This window comes from Hydra vulgaris, chromosome 15 (genome assembly GCF_038396675.1).
Source record: "Hydra vulgaris chromosome 15, alternate assembly HydraT2T_AEP".
Classification (NCBI taxonomy): domain Eukaryota; kingdom Metazoa; phylum Cnidaria; class Hydrozoa; order Anthoathecata; family Hydridae; genus Hydra; species Hydra vulgaris.
Genome location: NC_088934.1, coordinates 42,948,871 through 42,957,393, shown reverse-complemented (window position 1 = coordinate 42,957,393; position 8,523 = coordinate 42,948,871). Strand labels below are relative to the sequence as shown.

General features: G+C 22.9%; 1 long non-coding RNA gene across 2 annotated transcripts; it reads right to left on the bottom strand.

The window, feature by feature from the left end:
• Positions 1-2,148: 2,148 nt before the first annotated feature.
• Positions 2,149-8,210, bottom strand: LOC136091640 (uncharacterized). 2 transcript variants are annotated; one of them, XR_010644148.1, is made up of 4 exons: positions 7,965-8,206; positions 7,621-7,689; positions 7,352-7,481; positions 2,151-2,784 (listed from the first exon to the last, which is right to left on the bottom strand). It is a non-coding gene; the product is annotated as an uncharacterized LOC136091640 (long non-coding RNA). The 2 variants fall into 2 exon arrangements; XR_010644147.1 differs by having other exon boundaries at positions 2,149-2,784; positions 7,352-7,689; positions 7,965-8,210.
• Between the last annotated feature and the right edge of the window lie 313 nt (positions 8,211-8,523).

Genomic DNA, 8,523 nt, shown 5'->3' with positions numbered 1-8,523 from the left:
CCTCTTGATTTATCATCAGAGCCTAGCAGCGACAAGCCAATCAAGTCAGTAATATAGTTATAAAAAAAGCTAAATTTCCTGGAATGTTGTTTATACTATCTTATTTAGCTTTCCTTTTGGTTTTAAAGTAATATTTAGTTTATTTACTTGGTATTTCTCCTAAATTTATTTATAATTTTTTAAAAGTAAATACCATAAATGGTATTTACATTTAAACAAAAATTAATAAAAATTGGTGATCAAAAATGCAATGTATAAATTGATTTGTTCATTAAATTTGATCACCCTGTAAACCATAATTAAGCTCACTAAGCTTTTCTGCGATGTTGCACAGAAAAAATGAAATTTATACTGCACCATTCATTATTTTAAATTTCATGCAATTTTAATTGTATTGTTGTGAAAAAATACGTATGTATTTTCCTTAAATTAATAAATTGTTTAAGAACTTGTACCGAAGTAAAAAAAACATCACTATGATTAATGTTTATGTCTATAACTAATCACTATAAATATTTGCTAAAGAGCACTTTTCTGTTGATATATTGCTCCTGGACTACACAATGAAGCAGGACAACATTTTGAGTACCACTGCAATAAATATTTGCCAGACCCAATATTAAAATGTTTTACATGAAATATATAAATATTAAACAAAACTACTTACGATTGCAATACTAAGTAGCTTTTCAACTAGAAAAGACATTTTGATTTTTGAGGGATTGATGACTTTTTTAATTTTTGCATGAAAGCATTCAAGGCAATTTGTAGTATGGTTATCCAGATGAAGCTTACCAATATGAGTGTAGCCAGCAAACATAGGAATCATTGAAACAGTGTTACAATTACGGTTAAAATAATACCTAAGTTCTGACCCAGCATATTCAAATTCCTTGACTAATACATCATACTCATCTTGGGAACTACACTTTACCATGTTTTCGAAAATCTGATAAAAAATGTAAAATAAAGTTATGAACTTGAACTTAAAGTTATAAATTAAAAATAAACAAAAAAATAAAAATCTCTTATTTTCAACAAGATAAAGTAAATTCATTAAAATCAGCACACTAGTCACCTAAAATATACTTAAGCATTGTTTGAGCATAATGTAAAAACACCAATAGAAATTCTTAAACATTTTAAAAGGTGTGATCTTGGTACTATTTTGAAGAAATAAAAATAATTATTAGTAACAAAAATTATATTACAGTATTTACTATGATTAATAGCAACAGTACCCCGTAAATTTTGCTACGTCTTTCTTCGGGAAATTTATGCTTGTTTAGCTCGTCTAAAAATGCTTTAAGCATGTGAAAGCGATAAAGAAATATGGAGCTACCAGGAAAGGTGTTTCGAATAGCCCCAATTTCAGTAATTTCAGTAATTTCAGAGTCTTTATCAATATCAAATATTGCTTTGTTTAATCCTTCTTTAAGCCAAACTAAAAATTCAGAAATACTAGGAATATCTTCCTTTTGCAAAAGACAATGAGCTACGGGTTGATCAATTCCAAAAGCATCAGTGACTAGTAATGTAAAAAAAGGGAATCCTTGGGAATTGACCTAAAAAATATAAAGGAAATTTGTAAATTATGATGAATAAATAAGATTAATGATAAAATAAAACAGTGTTAACTTTGAAGGTTGAATCCATCAGAATAACATCACTATATTGTGACAATAATTCTAATTGTTCCGATGATGACCACATAACTCCCTTTAGGGTGACACCATCATCATCAACTAAAATTTTGAAATGCACATTGGGGCGCCCTAATACCTCTTTAAGATGAAGCAAATCATTGCAACCTAAGAAATGTGATTTGAAAAATAGTTTCAAGATCATTTTTCATTACATTTAAAACAATTATTAGTTTTGAATTTAATATTTCGAGTAAATTAATAAAATAACAAAAAGAATAGAAATTAAACTTTTTGAAAAATTCACATAACAATTTTTAGTTTACTAAATAGATAAGAAATACTCTTGGTTTGGAATTTTTTCTGAATGTTTTGCACATCTTGTCTTTTAACTTCAAACCCCTCTTGGTGCAAAATTCCTTGAACAATACCCAGCAAACATGACAACGTTGAATCAACGTTAAAAACCGGTCGCAAAAGATGTTGCGGAAACGTTAACAAAGTAATCGATTTTGCAAAGATATGTAACGTTGTTTAATAGACGTTGATTAAACGTTATTGCGTAACGTTGAAAAAACGTTACTAAATGACGTTACAAAAGCGTCGCAACTAAACGTTGAAAAAGCGTTACATAAAAAGCGTTGAATAAACGTCGCAACTTAGCGTTGAAAAAACGTTACCTAAAAAGCGTTGCATAAACGCTGTTAAAGTAGTCTATTTTGCAAGGATTTGTAACGTTGTTAGTAAAACGTCGATTTAACGTGACTCAAAGCCGTCGAGTAAAGGTTGAAATATAACGTTGAATCAACGCTTAAATGCGCTGTATAAAATATCGCAAAATATTATTAAACGTAATTAAACGTGGCTATAATATATATTGAATTGGCAAATAAAACTAAATTGTAAGTTGAACTCTGCCCTCGCATTATTTCCAAAATCAATTTTTAATACAAACAGTAATATACAATGATAAATATAAAAAAGCTTAACATATACAATTTATAGATATATATATAAAAATATAAATATTTTCTTTAAAATTTATGTGTGTGAGTGTTTGCATATATATTCATGCAATATATAAAAATACAATTAACAGGATATCGTATCGATAGGCCAGGATATCATTGAGATACAGAATCTAAATCAAAAAACAAAACTTGTACCATTAGTAGTCTGAAAGCAAATGTAAAAAAAAAATGTTATTAAATTAGTATAATTATTATTAAATTTAAAAAGTAAAAATATATATATATATATATATATGCATATATATATATATATATATATATATATATATATATATATATATATATATATATGTATATATATATATATATATATATACATATATATATATATATATATATATATATATATATATATATATATATATATATATATATATATATATATATATATATATATATATATATATATATATATATATATATATATATGCATATATATATATATATATATATAACTTATTTATATATATAATTTATAATTATAGGTTCAGGTATCACTCCATTGACTAGTTTTTAACTATATGAGTAACACCTAACCATATTTATGTGAGTTTATAAATATTATTGTAAATTTTCATATTTTATGGTTAAATAAATGGATTATTATAATTATATATAAAATATATAGATAAATAAATTACATATGTATATATATATAAATTATATATATAAATTATATATATATATATATATAAATTATATATATATATAAATTATATATATATATATAAATTATATATATATATAAATTATATATATATATATATATATATATATATATATATATATATATATTTATATATATACATATTTATTTATTTATTATACAGTAAACTCCCGGTTAATCGAAATGGCACTTATTAAAATTGTCTGCTTATTCAAAGCACTTTTTATTTCCTTTGAATTTTCTTTAACAAACTCATGCAAATGCTGTTAGGCAGAAATGCAGTTATTTGAACCTGCTGTTGTTCAAAATTTCGGTTATTCGAAACAATTTTTGCTCCCCTTAAAGATAAAAAAACACATTTAAAAAACAAAAAATAAATAAAAAATAGACTATATTTTCAATGAATTAAAAAAAATTTATAATATTGCATAGATAAAACTGAAGTAGCACCAAAATCCGAGGGTCTTTTTCTTTTTTACTTTCAACTTTTATTAAAATTTGAAAGAAACTTAAAGTAGGTAATTTTTAAAAGCATATTTAGTTATTAGAGTTTCAGGTTATTCGAAATAATTTCTTATACCCCTTGGAGTTTCGAATAACCGGGAATATACTGTGTATAAATATATATATATATATATATATATATTTATATACAAAAATATTTATGTATATATATATTTATATATATATATATATATATATATATATATAAAAATACAAAATTTTGTGTATATATATATATATATATAAAAAATTATATAACTTTGTGTATATATATATATATATATATATATATATATATATATATATATATATATATATATATATACACAAAATTATATAATTTTGTATATATATATATATATATATACAAAATTATATAATTTTGTATATATATATATATATATAAACAAAATTATATAATTTTGTATATATATATATATATATACAAAATTATATAATTTTGTATATATATATATATATATATATATATATATATATATATATATATATATATATATATATATATACAATATTATTTACGTCAGAATCTATATAACTGCAAAAGTTTTAAGTTTTTTTTTTAATTTGATTCCAGAGAGAAAAAAAAAACATTTATAACTCTTTTTAACTCAATGCAAAAGTAACTCTATTAAATGAACTTTGCTAACTTACAGTTTTTCTGTCTAAAATAAATGTGACAAAAGTAAGAAACATCTACATTTTTATTATGAAATATAATGCTTTGTCAATAACTATTTACTTAAAAGTATTAACATCAAAAATATTTTGTTAAAGTTATTAACATAAGCATTTTAAACTATATTTTTTGGAATTTATTTTTAGAAGAAGTTAAAATAATAATAATGGTTTATCATCAAAATTATTCATTGGACATCAGATCTCGGGTCACTTTTGATCGAAAAAAGGGCTTAACCTACAAGCAATGTGATGAAAAATATCATATATCAGTAAGTGGTGTTAGGAAGATGTGTATAAAGTATGAAACAACTGGTTCTGCTGAAAATCAGAAAAGACTTGGTCGCCCCATTAAGACTTCAACAATAACCAATATCCTAATTGCACTGATAAAAAAAAAAACTCAACAATAACCTAAAAAAAATTCAACAATAAAATAAGGCAAATTGTTGAAAATCTTAAATTAAATGTTTCCTATCGAACTGTACAGAGAAGACTTAATTTAAGTGGTTTAATAATTTAGGTGGTTTAAATAAACCTTCTCTAGAAAAGTAAACCCCTCATTAGTCGTATAGGCAAAGAAAAACTTTTAGCGTTTGCAAAACTGCATATTAACAAGTGCGAGGCATTGTGGAACTTAGTGTTATGGACTGATAAGAATAAATGTCAAATACTTGGCTTAAAAACGACAAAGAGTTTGGCGCAGACCTTGTGATGCACTCTTAGATAGAAATCTTACAAAAACAGTCTAGCATGGAGGTGGTTCGCCTATGGCTCGGGGATGTTTTGATTCAAATAGTGTGGGACGACTGGTGAATGTTGAATGTATAATGAGAGGGAAGTTGTATGTTAATTGGCTTTCAAAAAATTTATGTCAATCAGTTTACGAATTGATCACAAATTTTTTTTTCACCATGACAACGACCCTAAACACACATGCAAAGCAACACAATAGTTCCTCAAAAAAAAGTAAAGCTAACATCCTTAAATGGCCGCCACAAAGTCCAGACCTTAACCCTGTTAAAAATATATATGGGCAATTTTGAAATCTAAAATAATTGTAAAATAGCTCATTTCATTTAAAAGAGTTACTTTTACAATGATTTAAAAAAATTATAAATATTTTTTTTCTTGATTACAATCAAATTTTTGAAGTTATGTAGATTCCATAGTAAATAATTTTGTTTTTATTGTTAGAGTTCTAAATTTATCAAAAATACTAATGCTATATATATATATATATATATATATATATATATATATATATATATATATATATATATATATATATATATATATATATATATATATATATATATATATATATATATATATATATACAGGGCTTGTGATGAAGAAAATCGTCAAGCGTGTTAAATCGCGCTCGTAAAATTAGAAAATGTTTTCGTCGAGCGTGATTATGTGCGCTCGAAATAACGTCGACGAGCGCGATCATGAAAATTGCTGAAGGCGATGCTCATAAAAAGCTTTTTATTTTTTTATATCTTTTTTTATTTGTTACATAATTCTTTCGTCAAAAAATGTTTGAATTAGTATTACACTCATGAAACTACTTCAACGAAGTAGATTTTTATAATTCCAAACTTCTTTTATATTGTCATATCGCGATTTTATTTTTAACTATTTATATTAATAAAAAAATAATATAAAACAAAAACGCAACTTCTTATTGATTTAGTATTGAAGTACAATTTAGTGTTTTGATTCGTTGTTTTGATATATGCATTTTAAAATGTTACGCGGTAAACTTAATTAACGGTTAATGGTTTTTATATTTTTTGATATTTTTTATTCAAATTAATTATTTAATTTTTTTCTAAAATTTCTTTTTTAAATTACGTTTTTTTAACCTTAAAAAAATAACACAAGAATAGTTTGAAATAATAATAAATTAGAATAATAACTTTCCATTTAATAAATGTTGACGTTATTACTTTGTTTACTTTTCGAATGCGATTGCGAACATTCTAAACAACAGAATCGTTTTAAATTTGAGTTAAAATAAATAATAGTTAATAAAAAAACCTATACTATAAACAAAAACTAATTTTAAAAATTACTCTATTATTAATATTTATTTTTATTATAAACGACGTGTGGAATATTACAAACAATAAATCAAATAAATCTTACTTGATATTTTCACAAGATTAAAAATACTCTAAATAGATTAAAAATAAAGTTTTAATTTTCTTATAGTGGTTTTCTAATTTTCTATTCTTATTTTATTTGCGCATTTTTGTATTCACATTGTGTTTCCACGTGCACATTCCATAATAGAAATTAGTGACTATTAACGACTTCAAACTGCTCATTCATTACGTTAGTGCGAAAGAGAACGACGTAGTGCTTTTTATATTTTATATTAGTGCTTTGATAATAGTATATCTTTAATAAAAAATCTTTTTTAAATATTTTATGAAAATAAAAACTATTAAACCGAACTATTGGACGAGCGTTATTTTATACGCTCGTTATAAGCTGAACGAGCGTTGTTTATCGCGCCTAGAACGTTTGAAAATACCGTTTACGAGCGCGTTTTACGAGCGGAGCGCGATCGCGCTCGCTTCATCACAAGCCCTGTATATATATATATATATATATATATATATATATATATATATATATATATATATATATATATATATATATATATATATATATATATATATATATATATAATATATATATATATATATATATATATATATATATATATATATATATATATATATATATATAATATATACTATATACGTATATGCATAAATTAACTAAATTAAACTTACTTGAATAGTTGTAACTATAAACCATCAATTTAAATCATATAATGTACTTTGTTCATAAGATGGAAACCAGTTAAAACCATATCATTCCTCTATCTTTGATCCACCAGAGCTTTACTAAATAAACTTACACCTAAAATCAAATTATCACATGTCAAAAAAATTTAAACAGTATTATTAAAATCGGATATGACTAATAATTAATATTAAGTTTTATATATTCTTCACCATATAAAAGTTAAATGCAAAGAGAAACACAATCATTCACTGACATAATTACTTTCATTCTTTTTTGGAGTCCTCTGTAGTTGTAAAATTAAATCCTTCGCCACCTTCTTTATCTAATAATAGATACTTATAAGTAATTATTTAGTAAAACAAATATAAACAAAAATGTAAAAACTAAAATGTAGACCCAGTGCAAACAGATTACGATATATATCTAGGCAATCATAATACAATAAACAGAATCAAAATTTTACTTATCCCAAAATAAAAATAAGACTTATTAGATGTTTATTTGATATAGTACTTCATCATTAATAAAAAACTATAACAGTTTTTTTATTCATATAAAACAATTAAAATAGCAATGAGTACTGTAAAATTTAATGACCTCCAGTAACTTTAAATCTTTAAACTCTAAGCTTGTTCCATAAATAATCAATTGGAAAACTATTATAGGCAGCTTTCATTGCATGAACACCAGTTGACAAAAATAACTAACCATCTTCTACCCAACAACATAAAGCAACTGCCTCTGCTTCAATCTGTTTTTAAAATAAACAACTTAAGCCCAAGATTGTGAAGTCATTGTAATAGATCATCTAAAAAAAAGGCATCATTTATTTTATTTACATATATATAAATATATATAATTATATATATATATATATTTATATATACGTATATGTTTTTATTATATATATATATAATATATAATATATATATATATATATATATATATATATATATATATATATATATATATATATATATATATATACATTTATAAACAAAAATATATATATATATATATATATACACATTTATAAACAAAAATATATGTTTATATGTATATATATATATATATATATATATATATATATATATATATATATATGTATATATATGTATATATATATATTCCTATACACACACACATATATATATAT